Source organism: Choloepus didactylus, chromosome 6, assembly GCF_015220235.1.
Source record: "Choloepus didactylus isolate mChoDid1 chromosome 6, mChoDid1.pri, whole genome shotgun sequence".
NCBI lineage: Eukaryota > Metazoa > Chordata > Mammalia > Pilosa > Megalonychidae > Choloepus > Choloepus didactylus.
Window position 1 is genome coordinate 51,792,628 of NC_051312.1, and position 25,229 is coordinate 51,817,856.

At 40.2% G+C, this 25,229-nt stretch overlaps 1 pseudogene; it reads left to right on the top strand.

Moving 5' to 3' along the window:
* Positions 1-24,191, top strand: part of LOC119536928 — a 143,174-nt pseudogene extending 118,983 nt beyond the window's left edge.
* The last annotated feature ends 1,038 nt before the right edge of the window (positions 24,192-25,229 follow it).

Sequence of the window (25,229 nt, forward strand, 5' to 3'; positions counted from 1 at the left end):
CCAGTGGTAGAAAGGCAAGAAAATTCTGGGAAATAACAGAAAGGGAGAGTGAGCAGAATGAAGAGCTGACCCCTCCCTAAACCCATGAGCCAGGTAGAGACAGAATAATGAGCAGTAATTCTCTAAAAGTACAGGAGTTCCAGTGAGGAAAATAGGGGAAGGAGGGAGGGCAGAGAGAAACATCTGAAATGAAATTGTGAGAAAAGATAGGCATAAGACATATCTGAGAAGAGGGGTTGGAAATGCAGTTTATTTATTTGTCCATTCAACTGATACCTATTAAGTGCCTATTCTTTGCCAGGCACTATACTAAACCCTGGATTATACACTGGTGAACAAAATAGATACGGTCCCTACTATCATGAAGTTTACAGTCTGCTGGAACATGTCGAAACTGTGTTCCATAATAGGCGTGTGTGTGTGCATATGTATAAACACATACGTTAAATACATAGACACATATAAAATCTCAATTAGATTTAGTGGGAGTTGGAAGAATCAAGAGGCTATTATGCAATCTTGAGTTTCCATGTTTTCTTAAATTATGCATCCTCTTTCAGCCTCTTTATATACTTTCTTCAAGGATAACAGCATAATGATAATAATGATCCTCTTTCTTGTGTTCAAAAAGATTGCTCAGCAGCCTCTGATGAGGCTTAAGGAGTTGGGGAAAAAAGAAAAAAAAAAAAAGAATGGGTTTGGAGTGACACATTAGAGGAAATTATTATCTGGGAGGATTAAGGTCCTTCAGACACAGAAAGTCTCTTCCTAGAGTGACCTAGTTAAAATGATTTTTAAATATATCATATTTGGCACTCTCATAATGTTACTATCCTAATTGTTGTTGTTCTATCCTCATTTCTCCTTACCCAGTGAACTTTGTGGCATTCCATTTAAAATAAGTGGCTAAGCACCTTGGCAGGTGAACTCACTGCCCTCCTCCCTACGTGGGACCTGACTCCCAGGGGTGCAAATCTCCCTGGCAAGGCAGGATATGATTCCCAGGGATGAACCTGGACCCAGCATCATGGGATTGAGAACATCTTCTTGAACAAAAGGGGGATGCAAAATGAAACAAAATAAAGCTTCAGTGGCTGAGAGATTTCAAATGGAGTCGAGAGGTCACTCTGGTGGACATTCTTACACACTATATAGATAACACTTTTTAGGTTTTAATGCATTGGAATAGCTAGAAGTAAATACCTGAAACTACCAAACTCCAATCCAGTAGCCTTGTCTCTTGAAGACTATTGTACAACAATGTAGATTACAAGGGATGACAGTGTGATTGTGAAAACCTTGTGGGTTGTACTCTATCTAGTATATGGATGGATGAGTAGATAAATGAGTACAAAAAGTAAATGAAAAATAGGGTGGGATGAGGGGGGAGTGATTTGGGTGTTCTTTTTTATTTTTATTTTTTATTCTGATTCTGATTCTGATACAAGGAAAATGTTCAAAAATAGATTGGGGTGATGAATGCACAACTATATGATGGTGCTGTGAACAGTTGATTGTACACCATGGATGACTGTATGGTATGTGAATATATCTCAACAAAATGGAATTAAAAAAAAATAAGTGGCTAAGGCAAATTACAGATTATTTGGGGGAGGGGGTCTCTGGTGAGTCTATGAAGCAGGTGAATTCTATTTTCAGGATCCATTCATGTCCAATACCTAGAATGGTGGTAGCCCATAGAATGTACTCAACAAATATTTGCTGAAAGAATGAATGAATGCTTTTTTCCTTCAGGAAAAGATAATCAGTACCTCCCTCCACTTTGATGACTGTGGGGTTTCCCTTGAGGTTCCTGATACCAATCATTCATTCAGTTATTTTATGAGTACCTACTATGTGCCAGACATTCAATTTCTCTGTGCCAGCCAGAAACTTCGGGAGAAAGGACATTATCACAGCTACTGCTGCTATTGGGTTATTTAGCAGTGCCATTTAGGAAATGATATGCACTCTGCAATAAAACATCCATTTAAAAATTTTTTCGGCAAGAGATTTCTACTGAAAGGAACAGACCTCCCCCATGAGGGAAGTACAGCAGAGAATCAACCTGCCAAAAGAACACCTCTCACCCCCCAATTCTGATTACAGGACAAAACAGAGACTGATGCAATCCAGAGAGCTAGGGTTAAAGACAGAAAGACTGCATCTGAGAGGCTAATCTGAGCCATCCAACCTGAAGTTAATAAGGCAACCAAGCAGTTTAGCACTTTCTTTAGTGCAGAGGATAAGACATACGCTCAACAGAAATTTATTTAAAATGGTTTCTATACAAGGCTAACACGTTTACCAATGTGCAACATCCACATCCTCACCCTGAAATTGTGTGCAGCTCTTAAAGGTGAAGACTGAGATAGACTCATAAGTGGTGACAGGAGAAGGGGGGGGGGCGGATCTACAATATATTATTAAGATCCAAAGAGCAAGGTGATTAAAGTATGTATTGAATAACCCCAATGTGTGTTTGTATGCATAGTTATTCGATCAGTCTCTACCATATCAGTTTTAATTCTCTGCATGGCATCTATCATTTTTATATTTTCATTTTTTAAAAAATTGTTTATTGTTCTATTTATGTATCTATATCTATTCCTCACTGGAAAGTCAGCTCCAAGAAAACAAGAACCTTGTCCCTTTCATTACAAGTTGTGATACCAGTGTCTGAACACAGTCTGACACATAGTAGGTGTTCGATACTTATTTGGTGAGTACACAACTGAGGAAATTGTAAATGCATAGAAATAATTTTGGAAGAATAAAGTTGTCATCTTTGGGCAGGGAGCTTGGTAAGAGGACAGAAAGAGTAGAGGGAATGTATCTGTTTACTAATTGCTCTTATATTTTGTGAATGTTCTAAAAAAAGCCCAGATTAATTACAAAACTATAACAATACATTATTTTAAAGTTTTTCTATAGTGAAATTTGAGCAGTTTATATAAAGATTATTAACTTTCTGCAGTTGAATTAAAGTCCTACAACATGAAGACAGTCACCCTTAACAAAACAGCTTGGGGCCAAAAAGATATTGGGTACCCAGATAAGAACTGACAGAATTTGGAAGAGGAAGAACCCAGACTGGATTCAATAATCCTGTATTTAACAAAGCTTCTTGGTAGGTGGTCTCTTCTGGACTGCAATAGAGAAACTTCTAGAGACAGAAAATGGTTTAGCCAGATAAACAACACCCTTTATGGAACACTGTCTTTTAAAAAGTTTATTTCTGTCTGAGTTTCCACACCTTACATTAGACACATGAGTTACAAAGATAAATATGACTCCTTTTTTGGTACCCAAGAAAGAGCTTATGGTCTGATGAGTAAGACAGATATATGAATAGATATATTGCAATGTAATGTGCCAAGATATGAACAAATTGCTCTTGGAGAAGTAGCAATATTACTTCATATCTTGGCATATAGTATTGCAATTTAGGATCTTGAAGGATGAATAGGAGTTGGCTAATTAAAGAAGATAGGAGGGACTTGGTGGAGGAGTGTATGATTAACTGTTCTTGATGAGTAATCACAGGCCTTTTTGTAGCAGCAAACAATGCCCTTGAGCTTTTGATTTACAAAAATTGATTGGGATCTTAATAATGTGGAGAGGGAGGGGAACTACCAGAAAGAGAATGTTGAAAGGCAGTAGCACATTTTCCTCAATCCCTGCTTGCCCTGATCTTATGTGATTACTGAATGAGAAAAAAAATACATGTTAAAGGCTAATAACTAACCACCTGGCTGTTTACTTGCTTTGAGATAAGTATTTTAATTTTAGCTCAAAATCTTAGTCATCCCATAGGATAAATATTGTAAAATGTTGGATAGGTCAAGATATGGAAGAATAGAGGGTTGTTCTTTCTCAAATTGTACCACATAGGTAGGTGGTCATGCTTTTCCTTGAAATAAGATTATCACTGGGCAAAGCTTCTTGCCAATAGCTGAACCCCTTTATGTCTGCACTGTACAGAATTACTTGCAATTCTGCAAACACACACATACTATTTCAAGTTCCCACTCCCTTTCCCATCCTCAGCAAAACTCTACTCAGAAATCACTTTCTCTTTGAAGACCTCCCCAAGTCCCCAACAGAGTCCACCAGTCACCCCTTTCTTTGTATTAATGTTGTAGCTTTTATGGTCTTCTTTAATAATATGTAGTTCACTATAGCATAGGGCCTTATTTATCTTCTGCATCTCCACCACACTATCTATCAGCTCCTTGAGGACAGGGATCCTGACTCTCTCTGCTGTATTTGTCGGCATTTAGCACATTGTCTGGGACAATGGCAATGTGGAGTGTGGACGAGAGAGAGAAATTCTGGAGCCAGCCTAATCAGTCAGAAGACAATGTTTATCTACATAATAAATTCAAAGGCATAGGTAATTTTTTCCACTCATATTGAATGTCAAATCCTAAGAGTCAAACTTTAAATGTATTAAGCCATTGTGTTTTATCACTGGGTCAGCACTCACAAAATCTTTATCTATTGTTATGGTTCCAGTCTCAGTGAATGAAACCACCACCCCCAAGGTTGCCCAAACCAGAAAATTAGACATTATATGAGACGGACTTCTATTGTTTATCTGCCCAGAAGCATTTTACTTCCATTCTGACAGCTGTACCCAATGAGTTCCCTGTGGAGGAGAGTCCCTGTCAAACTCTCAGCCCAAGTGTTTCTGTAATAGTGCAGACTTCAGGGGAGATGCACACTCTAGGGGAGGTGGTTTGGCCTGGTCTAAGCCAAATCATGTTTGTTCATCCTGCCAGCCACAGTGGTTGGCTCTGGGAAGGCAGGTGATCTGAGTCCAACCAATAGTGTCAGTAAGGCTCAGTTCCATGACTGTTGTTTGACCCACTGGAGAAGTGGAGTCTCCCTTCTGTGGGGCTGGGTACTGCAATAATGTTAGCCTGAGCCTGTCAGGGGCATCACACTGAGCCTAAGAATGGAACCAGTCTAGAGGAAACAGTGGAAAGATGAGAATTAGGGAATTTCCCTAAAATATATAATATGATCATATCACTGACTTCTTTAAAATCTTTCAGTATTGCTCTCTTACCTGTAGTAAAATGTCCAAAACTAATACCTCATATAAGGTGTTTACTTAATTCTCTAGCTTTATTGCTAAGCACTGTACTCTTATTCCCAGGCACAATGAGCTATAAACAGTCTCCTAAATGCTCTATGACTTCTCTCATCCCCTGACTTTTGTCCATTCAGTTCCCTTGGCTTGGAATAATTTTCCTACTGTCTCCCCTTTCCCCATCCAACTTTACCTAACATCTCCTATCAGTTCTTCAAAACTCTGTTTACATATTCGTGTATCTGGAAGCCTCTCCTGTTGCACCACCCCAGGTCTGTGTGGGGAAGCCTGCCTGGGTGGGCTTACATAACCGTGTATGAACCTCTTTCATAGCATTTATCATCACATTGTAATTTCCTGGCTTAATTTGTCTGTTTCCTGCACATACTGGAAATTCCAAAAGGCAGGATTTGTGTCTTTTTTAGTGTCAGATCCCTAACATCTGACACACTGTTTGGCACAAAACCAATGCCTAATAAATGTCTGTTCAATTCATGATAAGTGGTATAGTAACTTGAAAAAATATTCTATCTGAAAGTGGATAAATATTCTCTCCTGAAGATGGGAGTCAACCTTAGCTGCTGCCTCCCCCAGAGCTGAGAGGAGGTCTTCTTGCTGTAGAAGGGAAAAATAAGCAAGAACAGATGATGCAGCATATGCAGCTCCTTGCTCTTTTCCTGCAGCAAGAATTCACTTTCACTTTCAGGTGGGCCCAGGCTGCTATGCAGTCTCTTCTGTGGCCACCTCCAGGCACCCAGAGGAAAGACAAATGGCACCAAGTGAATGAACTGTACTCTGACAAGGAAGGGGGTTTTCTGCAGTATCATCGGTCCAGCCAGACTGCTGAAGGGTCACATTTGTTGGGGTGATGGCAAGGAGGAAGGAAGACTACGAGACCAGCCCCCAATGGTGCAGTGCAGTTTCTAGAAAAGAGGGAGAAGCGTACTTTCCCTGGTCACACAGCACAAGGAGATGGGGAAGTGGGGAGACCATGGCTTCTTCAGGGAGCTGATCTCATCCCAGATCTGTGCAACACAAGCCTTTTCATGCAAGGCTGTCCAAAGAGTGGCCTTTCCTAAGGGCCTATCCTGAACCTGCTGCCTCCATTAATCCTTCCCAAATTCTCAGGCATCCGGTAATCTCTTTGGCTCTCCTACTGACTACCACAGTACTTACTGACCACACATTTGTTGGTACTAAGTGCTGTCCACTTTGCCACAAACAGCTCTGGCTGAGTTTCCAGGCATTTTGTTATTTATCCATGGAAGCCACCAGACTGGCATGAAAGGACAGGAACCATATCATATACTTCTTTATATGTCTTAAAGATAAATATATTCACAGCAGTAAGGACAGTGCTAAGTTTGTGATTAAGATATTAAGAATCTCTCAATAGATGAATGCATAAATCAAGTCTGCTTCATTCATTCAGAGAAAGGCTCACTATACAGGCCTCTACTAAGTGGACACAGGTAACTCTCCCTTCGTGCAGGAATAAGCTTCTCCTGACCTGAAAACAACAGGGTATCAGTGGCAGATCTTAGCTTTACCTTCAACCAAATGATATTTGATAGACTGGATCAGGTGCTGGAAAATATGAGCTTCTCCGTGGAACCTATACCATATGCTATCTAGCTATGTCCTCTTATGTCAAGAACAGTTAGTTCATAATCTGCAGTGCCATATACAGAGTTCCTAGGGTTAGGCTTAAGTACCACTAGTACTGGTCCCTGTCTGGTTTGGATGTGATTGATAGAGACAGGTGAATTGAGACATACTGAGGTGTCTGTTGTTCCAGAGAAAGAATCTGACCTTGCAAATATGAGAGGCCCTTTGATGCAGGAATCATTGAATATTTATGTCTCCTACCATATCCAAGAAAGGATGCTACCCCCTTGAAGGACTGGAGGAAAATGTGGAAATATTAAACTTTCCCACCTGGAGAATTCGTGACATTCTTGCAAGCACTGGGGACTACCAATTTAGAAGGCTGAGCCCTCAATCTTGGAGCTTGCCCTTAAGAAGCTTGTTACTGCAAAGGAGAGGCTAAGCCTACTTATAATTGTGCCTAAGAGTCATCCCCAGAGAACCTCTTTTGTTCTCAGATGTAGCCAGTCTCTCTCTAAGCCACCACTGCAGGTAAACTCACTGCCCTCCCAGCTACATGGGACATGATTCCCAGGGGTGTAAATTTCTCTGGCAACATGGTACATGATTCCCGGGAATAAGCCTGGACCTGGCATCTTGGGACTGAGAAAATTTTCTTGACCAAAAGCGAAAAGAGAAATGAAACAAAATAAAGTTTCAGTGGCTGAGAGATTTCAAATGGAGTCAAGAGGTTATTCTGGAGGTTATTCTTATGCATTGGATAGATATCCCTTTTCAGTTTTTAGTGTATTAGAATAGGTAGAAGGAAATACTTGAAATTGTTGAACTGCAATCCAGTAGCCTTGATTCTCAAAGATGATTGTGTAACTATATAGCTTACACTATGTGACTGTGTGATTGTGAAAACCTTGTGGCTCACATTCCTTTGTCTAGTGTGTGGACAGATGAGTTGAAAAATGGAGACAAGAAATAAATGAATAATGGGAGGATGGGGGATGGAGGATTTTGGGGTTGTTCTTTTTTACTTTTATTTTTATTCTTATTTTTATTTTTTTATTTTTTTGGAGTAGTGAAAATGTTCAAAAATTGATTGTAATGATGTATGCACAATTATATGATGATACTGTGAACAATTGATTGTATACTTTGGATAATTGTATGGCATGTGAATATATCTCAATAAATTGCATTAAAAAAAAGAAGGGATGCTAGAAGCCCTTAGAACTTCAAGAGTGATCAAGATGAAGGTCAATGCCCTGAGAAACTATGTCTAGAACTTGTGCTCAGCAAAGCATGAGTTAACCAGACAATAGAAGTTCATAAAGGGAGTGAACATGTCAAAGGAAAAACACTTGAGTTGAGCCCCAGCGGATGTGTGGGATTCAGTTAGTGAGTGAGGAAATGTGAGGTCATTCTAGGCCATGAAAAGTGAGAAAGCCAAGATATAAAAGCTGCAATACACCAGACTTTTCAAGGAATTGTGTGAAATCAATCATTTGCAAAACAGGTACGTAAATGGATGGCTATTCACATAAAATAAAATTCACCATGGTAGTCTCTTTAACAAAATTTGAAACCTATTACTCCAGTTTTTTAGGTAGTTGTTGAAAATGTGCATCCCATCTTTAGGTTGTCCAGTATGAAGCTGCTTATGAAAGGTTGCAGTTAGTATTGAGTGCTGGAACACTGCTCCTCACAATTAATATGCATATGTGTCATCTGTGGATCCTGATAACATGCAGATTTTGATTCAGTAGATTTGGGATGGGGCCTAAAATCCTGTATTTCTAACTAGCTCCTGGATGACTCAGATACTGCTGGTCCCTGAACCATACTTTGAGAAGCAAAGTGCTAAAATATCTTTTGTTTGTTTGATATAACTATTTTCCATCACAGATTTCCCATTAAATGTGATAGATGATAGAATCCAAGGGAGCAAAGATTAACAGATATCTTGTAAAATATGTACAGTGATAACTATATAATCAACTACTTTTTAAAAATGCATGTTTAATGATAACTCTAATCAAAATTTTCTCCCACACTGGCCACCAGGTAGCTTGCAGTCAAATAGTATTTCAATCAGAGCAAAAATGAAGGACTTTTATGGCCTATAATGGGTCAGCAAACCACCTCTCATGGGCCAAATTCAGGTTACCACCTGTTTTTATAAATAAAGTTTTATTGGAACACAGCCACACCTATTCATTTACATTGTCTATGTCTGCTTTTATGCTGTAATGTCAGAGCTGTTCATTATTCTACAACATCAGACTCGTACAATGTAGCTGTTACAGAGAACATATGACCCTCAAAGCCTAAAATATTTACTATCTGGACCTTTACAGGATAAGTTTGTGGACCTTTAGCCTCTGAGGGTATCACTGACTCTCAACTTAGGTACCTTTAAGATTTCTGCTCTGAAATTCAAATATGCTGCCCAGGACACTGCTTAGTAGGGGCAAAAATCCTTCATCATTTCTCGTGACAGGAGAGGGGCTGGACTTGCCCAGGAAATCCCCTTATTCTGGCACATGAGAGAGATTTGGAGAGATCTGAACCAGGTGGGTTCACATGAAGTGTTCTGCAAGTACAAAACTCTTTCCACATATTCTATATCCTTGATCTCAGGTATAACTTGTACACAACTGGCACAATGGTTCACGAGTAAACCCAAGTTAAGGCAACCTTGAACTCTGGGTATGTGGTTATTCTCACCCATCCTGTAACTCAGACCAGGCTTGTGGTCCAGATCACCTTACTAGATAAAAAGCCAATCATCCTGAGAATCCTTGTTTTGGGTCATATAGTGTCTATTACAATCTTGGCGTAAAATTAGGGGAGCTTTGAAAATGCAGGCAGTAACCCCCTGCCCAACTGTCTGAAGAATCTGAACTGTCCTAGAAAATAGACATCTGTCTGGAAAGCCTCTAGTCTGTGGCATTGGCCCGTTGTTGTTGGATAATGGAGAGCAAAAAAAATTAGAAAGGATGCTTGTTTAGGAGAGACTAGGGGCAAAAGTAAGGTGCACCTAAGAGTTTGGTGCAAGGATAAGTAGAAGCCTCTTGAGAATTAATCTATAAAATCAACACAAAATGAAGAAGTAAAAATATGAAAAGTCACATTAAAAATCCAGAAGAGCTCCTACAGGACTGTAAGATTTGACACTAACCCAGATGAAATTACTAGCACATTTAAAAGGGAGAAAATATGTCTGGCAGCAGATAGGCTTCTTAGCAACAGAAGCAAGGATGGGGGCTATGGGGGAGGTGTGAGGGGCTAATATTGGTGGTGCTCATCTTTGTCCAAACAGAGGAGAGGATGTTTAGGACCCTCCATTCTCCTTCCCACCTTCTTGCCCTCTATCTCTCTTTCCCTTTCTCCCTTCCATAAATATGTATCGGCATCAGGCCTATGTTGATGGGATACAATATTGAACTAAAAAAATTGACATAGTCTCTGCTCTGGGGTGGGGTGGGGGGCTTAGAAGTCTAGTGAGTGGGGCAGTCATTAATAAAATAATTGTGCATATAAAAATATAATTGTTGTAATTAATTAGTGTGTGATAAACGCTGTAAAGCAATAGACAAAGCACAATCTCACCCTGGGGCCTTTGCACTTGCTACCTCTAGCCATCTGGAACAATTTTTCTGAAGATACTTTTAAGGCTTTTTTCCTCACTGCCTTCCTCCAGGTTTCTGCTCAACCATCATTCTATCAGCAAGACCTTCCCTAACAATGCTGTATATAAAATAGCACTGCTTGCATTTTTGCCATCATAATTATTACTTTCATATATATTATATGCAATACATTTATATAATAGATTGGCTTTTGGTTTTTGTTCTCTATTGTATGCCTCTCTTCAAAGAAGGCTGGAATGTAAGCTCCATGGGGGCATGGGCTCTGCTTTGTTCACTGCTATATCCCCAGTAGCCATAGAAGGCACTAATACATATTTATGATGTGTGAATTAAAACTACAAGATGATCTGAGAACATGTATTACATGAATTTTTGAAAGAGAAGTAGGAGTTAACTAGGTTAAAGGAGAGAAAAGCCATTATATAAAGAGCAGAGCAAGTAACAAGGCAGTAAATGCAAGCCAAGTAGCTGGAGTAAAGATGAGGTGAGATCATGTCGGACTTTATGGAAAAAGTTCATTTACTTTCCCTTTTATTTCAAAAGCAATTTGAAACCACTGAAGGCTTTAAGCTGAGAAATGACATGTTCAGATTTGCATTTTTAAAATGTCACCCAGGCCACCTATTGGATAGTGGATCACAGCTATCAGCAAGATGCCATAAAGCATTCGAATCACATTGCAAGCTCCCCTTTCTCCAATTCCATGCTCACCAAATTCTTTTCTGATTAGAATTTGGTTTTCTAGAATTTGACACAGAGAGACCATGACATGAGTTTTTCTAATGCACATGAGAGATGTGTGAGACAATAAAAAGTAATAAATGCATATTCTATGTTATCCAGCAGTCTCTTTGAACTTGACTTATTTGAGCCTCCATGAGCTGAAAAATCAGGTTTCTGAAGTGATGAAGCAGAGGGTAAGACCTTGGACTTAAGTCACTTGACCAAGTTGGGTGTCTGTCTTGCAGAACCTTGGAGGCCCACTAAATCCCCACCTCCAACCCTGCCCTCCATTCACCTCTTTGGGCTGCTAACTGGAAAATCACTGTTTAATTCTGAACGAGGCCTGTGAGGGCTTACATGAAACTCTCAGCAAGCTAAAACTCAGCTTACCTGGCAGCTGACATTGGGGAATGTGGAAAGTCATGTTGAAGGAAATGTGGTGGTTCAGTAACCCCGGCTTTTTTTGGGGGGGAACCCCAAATGAGCACCTATAAAGATTATTATTTGGGATGATAACAAAGGTAATAAATAAGGTACTGGTGTGGAATCAAATTAGTCACTTTGAGACTCTGTTGCATTTATTTGGAAAGAAATTTGTATTCTGAAAGCATGAAATGTAGCCAATGAATTATCCACACCCATGAAAGGGCCTTCATGGAAAGGGCCTTGTGAACAAAAACTACACATAAAGTTTCCAAAAAGCAAACAATTTGCTCTCTTAATGCAGCTCCATTCAACCAGGATTTTCCTGCTTTGACATCTGTGATGGTTAGGTTCATGTGTCAACTTGGGCAGGTGATGGTGCCCAGGTGTCCGGTAAAGCAAGCACTGGCCTAACCATTACCGCAAGGACGTTTGTGGCTAGTTAATAAACCAGAAGGCTGGTTTATTAAATCATCAGTCAATTGGCTGCAGCTGTGACTGATTATATCCACGAAGGGCATGCCTTCCACAATGAGAGAATGCAATCAATTGGATTTAATCCAATCAGTTGAAGACTTTTAAGTGAGACAGATAGAGGACCTTCACTTCTTCCGCTGACCAGCAAAGCATTTCCTGAGGAGTTCATCAGACATGTTCATCAAAGTTGCCAGTTCACTGCCTGAGGAGTTCATTGAACATCTTCATTGGAGTTGCCAGTTTACTGCCTGACCTATGGAATTTGGACTCATGCATACCCACAGTTGCGTGAGACACTTTTATAAAATCTTATATTTATAGATATCTCTTGTTGAATCTGTTTCCCTAGAGAACCCTAACTAAAGGGAGAAGCTGCTGCATGAAGCTTCCTAGATGTTCCAACACCCACTGCAAATATGGCCCTGAAACTGAAGTTCTCCAGGTCAGCAGGATAATCACATGATTTCCTATATTAAAGTAAATAAAAGGACATTTAGTGTATTCTTTCCAAAGGACATCCATGAAATCCATGTCTGTCTTCTTTGCCTTCTAGTTTCTAAGGAAAAAAAAATTACTTCCCTCAAGACTGGGTGTCAAAAGACATTAATTCTACTCCCAGCTTTGCAACTAGCTGGCTGTGTGACCTAGAAAAAGATCCAAGCTATAGTACACGACATTCATTTGTTTATTCATCCAATGGTCTTTGATTATTTACACTATGCCAGCCCCATGCTATCTTCTGAGGAAATAAAGATGAATGAGAGAAATCCCTTGCCTCCCAGATGCTCAAATTTCCTTTGGGGTGATAGACAAGAAAAGCAAGTGTTAGTTAACAATGGCTTCACAGTAAGTGCTATGCTAGAAATATGTACAGGGTATTAAGTGGGCTTAAAGATGACATAACTCTGCCTGAGGGAGGCTGGGAGAACATTCAAGAGGAAGTCACAGCTGAACTGAGACTTGGAAGAAGACTGAGAGTTCACCAGGGCAGTAGAGTGGGCCTCAGGGAACAGGGGACATTCCAGACAAAGGCACAAGATGAGCAATGGTAGAGAGGCTAGAAAACAAGTGTTTTCTAGAAGGCAGCTGCAAATCTTCCATAAAACGTAGGGTGTAATGAGTTGCACAGGATGATGATGAACAAAATGCAGGGGTAGACCAGGGTCCTGTCTCTATCCTTCCCAGAACTCTGTGTTCCAGTTCATGCTGACCACTTTCTGCCAGCACCTGCAATTCTTCCTGAGTGTTTTCTCTGGTCTCAGAAGCATGTTCTACCCCCAAGCAGGGTGAATTGGAGCACTGAGGTAAGCCACCAGGAGCACCCAGGCAACAATGATGGATGTCAGCTGGCTGAAAAAGTACCTGAACAAACTCAGTTTCTGAGACAGTTTCTACATGGTGCTCTGAGGTCCCCTGTGGTAACCTACTCATAAACACACCTCTTAGCTTCTTTCTCTTCTCTATCTCACTTCTCCACTTGCCTAACATTGTTTTCTGGGATCACTCCCCAAATAAATTGGTTGTACTGAAATCTTTGTCTCAGTGTCCACTTCTGGGGGAACTCAAATTAAGAACTGCATACTGGAAGTGGACTTGGGAAGCAGACCCTCAGGATGAGAGTCTTGAATTGTACCACTCATCAGTCAGTTGGCAACTAGGATCCTGTCCTGGTGGTAAGATGCTGGAAACTACCCATGGCCTGTGATACCCGTGGCATTACAGTCACTGATGTGTTCACTTCTTGAGGTCTTGGATGAAACTTGAGTGGAAGGTTTATGCCATAGCTCTAATATTTTAAAGATATTGAGGCAAAATTAATGACACACATTGTGGAGTTGGTTGAACTTTCTAAAAGGCAATAGAGGACTTGAAAAAACAAATAGAAGAGCCAACTATCAATGCAGGGCATGATGAGACAGTCAGGTCTTCATGGCAGCATTTCTTGCAAGAAGTCTTATTTCTTGCATCTGGATAGCAGACTATGCTGAAGATTGGGCCCAAGATTAGACTACCAATGACAGAGTTTAAGTCACAGCTCTAGTAAGTTTGCTATGTGAAAATCAAGGCCTGAAAAGGAAGGAGGGGGACCCTGAGAAAAGAAATAAGGATGATACTTCTGATTATTCTTAGTCCTCTAGGCTAACAGAACAGGCCACTTCCCCACAGATAAAGAAGTACAGACTTCCATTGCTCAAAACCATGCAAAAGCCCTCATCTGAGATAGATTTCTCATAAAATTATATTTGTCCTCCTCAGGGTCTGCCCTCACCTCCTTTCATTGCTATCAGAGGAGTGGAAAATATATTTAACTGATGAGAGGATTTATTGTTAGATTATATTTTAGGATATTTGTGCCTTTTACTGTGTACAGTTAAAAGAACCCTATGATGGTTAGGTTCATGTGTCAACTTGTCCAGGTGATGGTGCCCAGGTGTCTGGTCAAGCAAGCACTGGCCTAACCATTACTGCAAGGACATTTGTGGATGGTTCATAAACAGAAGGATGGTTTATTAAATCATCAGTCAATTGGCTGCAGCTATGACTGATTACATCCATGAGGGGTGTCTTCCACAATGAGAGAATTCAATCCGCTGGATTTAATCCAATCCATTGAAGACTTTTAAGCGAGACAGATAGAGGACCTTCACTTCTTCTTTGGCTAGCCAGCAAAGCATTTCCCGAGGAATTCATAAAACACCATCAGAGTTGACATTTCACTGCCTGAGGAGTTCATCAAGCATTTCATCGGTGTTGCCAGTTTGCTGCCTGCCCTATGGAATTTGGACTTGTGCATACCCACAGCTGCATGAGGTACTTTTATAAAATCTTATATTTAGATATCTCTTGTTGATTCTGTTTCCCAAGAGAACCCTAACCAATACAAACCCTTATACTTTTCAAGTATTTTGCATGAAGTCACTGGATTTTAAAATAGATTTTACTATAAAACTTCTGTATTTTATTTATTTAATAAAAATAAAAAAGGAACAAAGATACATACAGCTTTAATTCATTTACTTTTCAAATATGATGGTGTAATCATGTCAAAATATATAGGGCCTTTCTATTTATTACAGAAAATTCTATTTGACATCATTGAACTCTACACTAATATCTAGGATCAAGTTTCAGCATGGCCAAAACTGGGACTCATAATGGGAAGCAAGTCCAAAGTGGCAAACATGGGCCTTGAGCCACAGGGTTCTATGGTGATTACTAATAATCCACAAATGTTCCAGAATCAAGGTAAATGGGCACCCAACAAAGATCCCACTTGACTTATATAATGAAAAGTATAAAAATAAAAATATAAGTCTCAAAACTCAGTAGACTCGTGTTAAGGCAAAGCAGATGTGAAAATGGGTACATGACCATGATATCCACTTTTCCTGCCATATACTACATCATCTAGAAGCCACTAGCCTGATAGAATGCTGGAATAGCCTCTGAAAGGCATAGTTAATGCAATGGCTCGGGGATAAACCCTGCAGAAGTGTGGTGCTGTTCTTCAAGATGCAGTATATACATTGAACCAATGGCCACTATATACTGCTGTGTCCCCAAGAAGTAGAACAGGAATCTTGTAACTGAGGGTGGGAACAAGGGGAATAAAGACATCTGGTGATCCACTAAAGGAAACTGCACTTCCCCTTTTCACAAATTGTAAGTTCTGGTTGTTTCCATGGTGGGGAGACACTTCTACCATGGAACACATTAAGGTCCCTCTAACCCCCAAGCTACACCTGCTGCCTGTTCATTTTGGGTGTTATATTGACAGGGTAATTGGTTGATAGTTTCTATGTTGTCAGTGGTAATTAACCCTAGTTATCATGAGGAGGTTAACTGGGGTAGTAAAGAGTATATTTGGAACTCAGGATATTCACTGGGGTACCTCTTGGTGCTTTCAGGTTGTCGATAAACATTATCAATTAATTGCAGCAACCACTGCCTCACAAGGACCCAGGAATAAGGAACTTGAATCTTTCAAGGGTAATGGCAGGGTTACCTTATAAGACAAGCAACCTAGACCAGCAGAAGTATTAACTGAGTATGAGGGGAATCCAGATGGATGTGGAGGAAGAAGATGATAAGTATCAGTAGTAGCTTCAGGACCAACTGCAGCCATGGGGACTGTAGCTTGTTCCACTAATCTTTTTTGTTTTTTGTTTTTTTTTTTTTGATCACCCACCCACATTGTTATGACCACCCACTACATTGAATAATCAGCAACAGTACATAGTAAACAATATGGGGCACTAGTGGATCTGAGAGATGAAAGGGGTAGACTGTAGCAGATGCTGCTGATGCTCTGTCCATATCTCCCTACACTCTTTGTTCCTGGGTATGCCCATAGCTTCTTACTGCAAGCTCCTGTGATTTTGCCTGAGGGCTTTTGGTTGATACAGTAGCATGCCTTGCCCACACATGAGGCAGGATGGAATTGACAGAGAGTAAGCCTACCATGCTAGAAACAGCCCTTAACAAAGATGTACAAAAGAAATTCCTCAGCTTCCTTCCCTCAAATGGACAACTGAAGCAACTCCACCTATTCTCCCAGAGGTCTCCTGCAGGGTGGAGCCCAGTTATCCACGGCAGTAACCTGCACATTAATCTTTCTGTTTATTGGCTTCTTTCCCCTCCTCATCTTATTTCTCCATTCTACCACTAGTACTTCTTGGCATCACCTTCCAAATAAACTACTTGCTTTCCACTTATAAGCAGAGTCTGCTTTGATGGGAGAGGGACCCAAACTAAGGAAATCATGAAGGTCTTTATGGGCAATGTGAAGGAGTTTAGACTAAACTTTGTAGACATTGAGAAGTCTTAGAAGGGTTTTGAGCTGGAGCGTGATGTGATCAGATTAACAATTCAAGATGTTCACTCTAGTATTGTGGGGAGTGGAGTGAAGGATAAGAGGACTGGAGGCAAGGAGCTATTAAATAGGTTAGGATAGAAATAATAGGCATGGAAAACAGGTGAAGAGCTTAACGGCTGCATGAAGATGTTGAACTGGATGATTTCTACTTTCACTTCTACTCAAAAGTTCTATGGTTTTAAGGTAAAATTCAAGACTCACTTCCTTCAGAACTTTTCCCTTGATGAACCCCATATCAAATTGAGCACACCCTACCTCTCCTGCTTCTCAGTACTCCAATATGGATTATTTGACTACAGACTTATTTTTCTTTCCAGTTGATTTAGAAATGTCTATCCAGCCCCGCTGTTCTGGTTTGCTAATGCTGCTGGAATGCAAAAGATCAGAGATGGATTGGCTTTTATAAAAGGGGATTTATTTGGTTACACAGTTACTGTCTTAAGGCCATAAAGTGTCCAAAGTAACACATCAACAATCTGGTACCTTTACTGGAGGATGGCCAATGGTGTCCAGAAAACCTCGTTAGCTGGGAAGGCACGTGGCTGGTGTCTGCTCCAAAGTTCTGGTTTCAAAATGGCTTTCTCCCAGGACGTTCCTCTGTAGGCCACAGCTCCTCTTCAAAATGTCACTCTCAGTTCCTCTTGGGGTGTTTGTCCTCTCTTAGCTTCTCTGGAGCAAAAGTCTGCTTTCAACGGCCATCTTCAAACTGTCTCTCATCTGCAGCTCCTGTGCTTTCTTCAAAGTGTCCCTCTTGGCTGTCACAAGCTCTCTCCTTCTGTCTGAGTTTATATAGTGCTCTAGTAAACTAATCAAGGCCCATCCTGAATGGGAGGGGCCACACCTCAGGGGAACTATCCAATCAGAGTCATCACCCACCATTGGTGGGGCACATTTTCATGGAAACAACCTAATCCAAACGTTCCAACTTAATCCCCACTAATATGTTTGCCCCCACAAGACTGCATCAAAAAACATGGCTTTTTCTGGGGGACATAATATGTACAAACTGGTATACCCCCCAACTAGACACCTTCTCAAATCATATCATCTGAAGTATTGAGTTTCCAAGTATTTTGCCCTTAAAGTGATAATAATAACTTCAACCAAGTGATAGCAAGAATTCCATTAGTATGATCTATTATTATTGTTCCCATTCTTTAGGAAAGTGAATAAGGTTAAGAGATATTAGGTCATTTTCCCAAGAGCACTCAGCTAGTAAGAGGACGAGTTGAGCTTTGAACTCAGGTACTCTGTCTCATTTACCCTCTACTGCTTCTCAAGGATTTTTTTAAGGGAAATTCAGATAACACTAACAATTTTAAAGTGAGCAATTCAGTAGCACTTAGTACATTCACAATGTTGTGCAACTACCACTTCTACCTACTTCCAAATACTTTAATTACCCCAAAAGGAAACCTGTGCCCATTAAGCTGTTGCTCCCTTTTCCTCCCCACACCCCACAATTCCTGGCAGTCACCAATCTGTATTCCATCTCAATGGATTACCGATTCTGGATATTTCATATACTAAATGGAATCATACATTTCTTTTTCTGTCTGGCTTCATTCACTTAGCATAATGTTGCAAAGTTCATCCACCTCATAGCATGTACCGGTACTTCATTTCTTTATATGGCTGAATAACGTTCCATCGTATGTGTATACCACAATTTGTTTATCCATTTATATACATTTAGGCTGTTTCCAAAACGTTTCTATTGTTAATAGTGCTGTTATGAACTTGCATGTAGATGCTTTTGTTTAAGTACCTGCTTTCAATTCTTTTGGGTATGTACCTAGCAGTGGAATTGCCAGGTCATAACGTAATTCTATTTAACTTTCTGAGGAATCTCTCAAGGATTATTTTTAATCATGTTTTTATTTCCATGTAAACCTTGTTTTGTAACATGTGTCTGTATAAACTAATTACCTGGATTTATTCAGTAATAATGACTTTGTTACTTGTTTTTTAATTAACTAAAGCTATAAAGAACTCCCAGCCATAAAGTTGGGTTAACCAGTGTGATAACTAGAATGTAATTTCTGTTAGAGCTATTTGTTGAGTGAATGAATAAATTAATGAGTGGATGAAAAAAAATATTTAGCTTGTATAATTTCAGCCAGTTCCACAGTTTGGAGGTAGGTGATAAAATGTTAGCCTATTCCAAATATCAAAAACAAACCCAAGGAGCCCCATCGTCACCTTCTGGACTCTTAATGGCCCAAGCATTCCAAACGAGTAACTTCTAATCTGCTGTTTGTTATGGTTTTGTTTTGCTTTGTCTTGCTTTGTAATTTTTGTTCTATTGGAGAACCTCAAGTCTTTTTCTAAGGACAAGATAAATTCCTCAGGAATATTTGGGCCACAGTGATAAGAAATAGAGCACTCAATCTCCCTTGCACTAATAGTGATGTGACTGATTTTTCTGATTCCCCGCTTGTCCCCCTACATCACAGTCGTAGTGATCATTTAAAAATATAAATCAAATAGTATCATTCTTCTCCATAAAACCCTCCTATGGCTGCCCATTTTATTTCAAATAAAACCTAAATTACTTGCCACAGCTTATCAAACTCCATAAGACCTGCTTTCCAAGTGAAATACTGGATAATTTTTTCCCTTTGGAAAACTGAATAACCTCCAGAAAATCCATGACTTTTGATGGACCCTCCTAGCAAAAAGCCTCACTCACCAGCAGTCACCCAGCAATGGTGTCCACCACTCCAGAATTCCATTCCACATACACAGAACTTTGCACTGGCCTCTTAGAGGCTCACATTTAACCCCAAATTGACAGTTAAGGATTAGTAGGCATTTTAGGAAAGCCTCTAACAGGAAAGAAATAGATTCAGACAGGCAAACAGGAAAAAAAGCAAATAAAACTATAATAAATAGCCTTAGAATTAAGAAAAGATATGGACAGTTTTGCCTCCATCAAACTAGGAGAGGACAGTATGAAAAAGGAACAAATAGAAAAGAAGAAAGCACCCTTGGTAGTTAAAAATAGATTAAATCAAACATTCAACAGGAGGTTTAGAAGAGAGAGATTCAAGGAACTCTCTAAGAAAGTAAATAAAAGAGCAAAGAAAAAATAGGAAAGGAGAAGAAAACAGGAAGTAAAACTAGATGGTCAATGCAAAATGATATGCCACAAATGTGGGTACCAGGGAGATACAGAAAAAAAAAAATAGAAATGATGAAATTATCAGAGAAAAAATACAAGGAAATTTCCTAGAATTGAATGTGAATCTCTAGGGAAAAAAAGATAGGTAAAAAATGTAAGAAAGCAAAATCTTTATTTACTTTAACACAGGAAGTGCAAAGCTAATATCTAAAACTAACAAGTCAAGAAATAGCAGTAAAAGCATATTATTTAGCAATTGGAGGTAAAAAACAAAATAAACAACTGTAAGAGTTTAATTGGTGGGACTGGAGGACATGAAAAGATATATAAGAGTAGGGCAAGGAATTGATGTTTTTCACTATGTATATAGTGAAATATATATATATATATATATATATATATATATATATATATATATATATCCTCTTTGGTATCTTAAAATATGCCCATGAGATATTTTGATTAAAAATTAAAATAAAGATACAGTTGGTAAAATGTTTTCTTTTTAAAAGACATTTTTCCAAAGCATAGTTTCTCTTCAGATAGTTTCTCCTGGGCCTACAGGCCCATCTGGCATCTTTAAGGGCTATTTTCCTCATGGTATTCCTTTGAAACTGATGTGGTTAACATATCTTGGGGTATTTTCCTGATGTTATTGTTAAGGAGATGATTTGAGGACAATGCTTCAGGAAAACCTGGTATATTTGAAATGGTTCCTTGCAACTCCAAGCATTACTGGCTAGCCCAGGGCAATTTAAAGCAAAATACCAAGGAAGTGTGACTTGAACTGTTCTCTTTCTTTGTCATCTCTGGAAACTTTGTGGTACTAGTTTTAATTATATGGAGTGGCTGGTCAAATGTTCATGCCACTTAGTACCTACATTTCTTCTTTGGCCTAGAGAGATGACAAAGCAATTTTCCCAGGATTAACAATTCATCAGGTACCCAAGAAATGCTTATGGAAAGGAGGAAGTAAGGAAAAGAATGAATGGGAAAGAAAGGAGGGATGGGGAAACAACCTACATTTCTATCTGAGATGCTGTGAAATTAACAATGATGGAGAGGATGGGGGGAAGAGGGGAGTTTGTTTGTAAAAAACAAAAACAATGACCTATAAGTTGAAGCAGGCCTAGAGAGAAAACAAAGCAATTTTCCCAGGATTAATAATTCATCAGGTACCCAAGAAATGCTTATGGAAAGGAGGAAGTAAGGAAAAGAATGAATGGGAAAGAAAGGAGGGATGGGGAAACAACCTACATTTCCATCTGAGATGCTGTGAAATTAATAATGATGGGGAGGATGGGGGGAAGAGGGGAGTGTTTGTTTGTAAAAAACAAAAACAATGACCTATAAGTTGAAGCAGGTCTACACATAGAAAACAGTCTGATTGAGTTGATTTTCACAAAAGATCCTTAATCTGCATCTTTGGGCATTTAAGTGAATGTCCAGCAAAAGATGTAGTTAAAAATATGAGTTATGATTCATGACCACAAGTACTTTAAATCCTCTTGCGGGAGACAAATTTCACATACATGAAGCAAACAGAAAACAATTGTCTAGCTACTAAATAATGTCATATAAGCAATGAATGCAAAAGGAATTAGATGGCAAACAGGCCAGGATTAACAGAGAAATAACCTTCAAGAAAGAGTTAGGAGCTGGATGGGAAACTTTAATCCAGTGGCCTATGGGGTGTAGGGGTAGGCGGGCTTTCGGGGAGGGCCCCACGGCAAGTTCTGCCCAGATGAAGAGCAAAGTGGCAGGGCAGGTGTGAGTGTCTCTCTGCACGGCCAACAGGTTGGACAGCCCCCTCTGGAAGCTTCAGGAGGAAGGGCCTCAGGTGGCCCCTGGCATGCCCCATCCTTAAGCTAGGTGCGTGGCTGTTGGCCTTGGGAAGTCATCTGGGATTGGCTGCTTCACCCACGCCCAATGCCATCTCTGTCTCAGGCCTGCCAATGGCAATTCCAAACCTTGATTCCTCCCTAAACGCTCTGCCTTCTGCTTTGTCTCTGATGCTCACAATGGGTATTGAGGATCTAGGGTTAATGTGTGGGTTACCTGAAAGAATTTATACCCTACCTCCACCACCATACCCTCACCTACAGAACCATTCTACCTGGTACTTTATCTTATTTAGCTGACAGACCATCTCCTCAGTATATCCACCTCAACTTTATAATTTTTTATGGTAATAAAGCATTGTCTATCACCAATAACCCTTCAGCACTAGATCCCAACCAGTCCAATGGAAATGTTAGATTAGTACCAGGCATTTTTTCAATAGACTCTCACTCTGTGAACACACGTGGTGCCCTAAGTCTTCATACCAGTGATTCAATGAGTACAAAAATCACTATGGATAATGCTTCTAGGGTTAACAGCCCGATCTCTACAGATGGGATGGCAGAGGTGCTTGCCATGGAATGTGTTGCAAGAGGGCATTCCCAAATTCCAAATGGCTCCAGACGTCATGAATCTCTGTCTGTGGATTCTGTGAGCAGCAGCCTTGCAGCCAACATAGTAGGACATAGTGGTGTGATACCCATTCATGGGATTGGCCTGCAGATCCCTGAGGTCATGGAGACAGACCACCTCACAAGTTGAGTCAATGGGATGTCTGATAGTGCCCTCAGTGACTCCGTCCAGGCCACAGCCACGAGCACCAACTCTGTAAGCATGGTACCCTCCATCTCATACAACCTAGAATCTGTTTCCCCCATGAAGTTGGCCCAGGAGGTTGCAATGGGGACAGGTCATGTAGATGTGTCTACAGTCTTTCTGTTGCATCACCTTCACTGTAATTGGAAGACTCCAATTCAAACAAGAAAAAGATGACAACCTTGTTTACAATTTGTGAGTGTGCTTGGCCTGTTTCTTTTGGAAATATGGGTAGAAAACTCCATCATTCCTAAAAAGTTTACCCACAAAGTCAGGCATTGATTAAGGAAGTATAAAAAGTAAATAGATGTTGGGAAAAAAAAGAGTTAGACTTGAGTAATAACACATGTATGCTACCTATACATAAAACACTTTCAATGTATTCTTTTACATGGTACTCATAACTACCTTATAAGTAATTATTATTGCTGCCTCCATATTAATAAAGGAGACGTAGAGAAATTGAATAGCATGTCCCCGTCACAAACTAGGACCAAGCTCAGATTTGAACTGTCTTATTATAGACTTTTCATGTTTGTTCACATTGCATAGAGCTCTGAAGGATGGGTTTAACAGTGAAGGTGATGAGAACAGAAGCCATTACAAGTGAGGAAAAACAAATTGAGCCAAGAATCATCACATGAATTAGCATAATGTGTAGTAGAAATAGGGAACAAGAAGGTGCACAGCGGAGTCAGAGTGGAGCAGGATTTGATTGAAAGGCAGCCTGGACTTGAGAACTTATAGGCTTTGGAATATAAATTATAGTTCTGCAACATACTGATAGTATTGGAGTGGAGGAAAATTTCCCCCTCTCTGCTTCCTCATCTATAAAATGGGATAAATGCCTCCAAGTTTGTTATGAGGTTTTGTTGACACAAGTAATAGTTTTAAAAGAGCACCTGTCATAAATTCTTCTCTTTTCCTGATTGGAGCAGAGTATTGCAGATAGTGAGAAATACTGGGAGATTGTGGGTCAAAAACACCTGGTCTAATTCATCAGTCAAAACAACCATCTGCACAAGCAGGGCTTTCTATTATTCATTGGATTCTGACAGGTTCTTCAGTTGTTTTATTTTGACCAGCTCAAGTCAGTCCAAACAATTTGTACAGCTCTAGGAAAAAGGCTGAGTTTGGCTTGTGTATTTTGGCATCCTGGACCACAGAATCATCAGAGGGGAGGATGGAAAAGTACCCGGCAGTGCCTCCTGACTTCAACATCCTGCTGGCGATATCCACCTCTTGCTGACTCTGAGTCACCAACAGCAGGCCTTCCCCTCCCCTGCGGCCCTTCCGCCCATTAGGCCCCGCAGCTCTCCACCTAAGCTGAGTTCCCTCACTCTACCCCACACGTGTGCTCAAGGTGGAGGCAACCCTAATGAGGACACACGATGCAGCTGCTGCAGCAGGCCTTTCGTCCTCAGCCGGCAAAATGAGCCCCTGCAGCAGATTTGCCTGCAGGGACAGCCCAGGACCCAGAGCCCAGCAGGTCATCCCTCAGCACAGGCTGCCCCTCCCCTCCTGCCCTGGAGCCCTTCCAGAGAAAGTGGAACCTTATGAACTCCAGGTAGACTCTTAGAACCTCACAGCACCACGGCTGCCTCCTGGGGAGGAGGAATCTCTAGAAACTTGCCCTGAATTGACACAGTGAGAAACCTGAATGTAATGTGATACAATGAGTATCAGAAGAAGTTCACTGCAAATTCTCTTTCCTCAAAGTTGCTGATCCTCAACCTTGTATCAAGGTTCTCCATAAGCTGCCTTTCCAGTCTATTTTTAAAAATGTCCCTTTGTTCTATCTAGCTCAGTGTTTATCATGAACTTGACTAATCAATTATAATAGTGCCTTGGAATTCTTGCTAGAAACACAGATTCCAAGATCTGTGGATTCAAAAGATCAGGGTTGGGTTCAAAGACTCTGAGTAAGAAGTACCTTAGGTAATTGTACTGATGAGGTGATGTGGGAACACAATGCTATCCCAGTGGTTTTCAGTGTTCAGATGGGCAGTCCTAAGGCTCAGTTAAGGTACTTCAATGGTCACTTTCAGGGAGGGGAGTAGTTGCAATAAGGGGAACTCAGAATCTCTGGTTGTCCTCTCTTCATCATACACACACACTCGCCCACACACACACTTCAAGTAGAGCAGCTTGGCTATTTTGATTTATGTTATATTTTGGAGTTCAGCATAACCTTTCATTTGAAGAAGAAAAAAAAAAGGAGTTTTACTATTAACCAAAGTTTGAATACCTACTGCTTGGCTAAACTGAACCCTAAACTATTCCCTAGACATACCCTGAATCGTCTTGCTACCATTTTTGTACTCACAATGTTCTTTGTATCTGGACATTTCACCTACCTTTTCACCTGTCAAAATATTATTCACCCATGAAGGCTCAACTTCAACACCATCTCTTCCAGGAAATCATGCCTGATATCCCTTCAATTAGATGTGAACTCTTCTGCTTTTGAATCCCAACTGAATTTTAGATCCTCTCTTACAACATCTGCTTTATTCTACATTGATTTCTAGACATGAATGAAAGGTCTTAGTTCCAATCTCTTCTGCATTCTGGGTTCTGTTTTATCCGTCTTTGTAT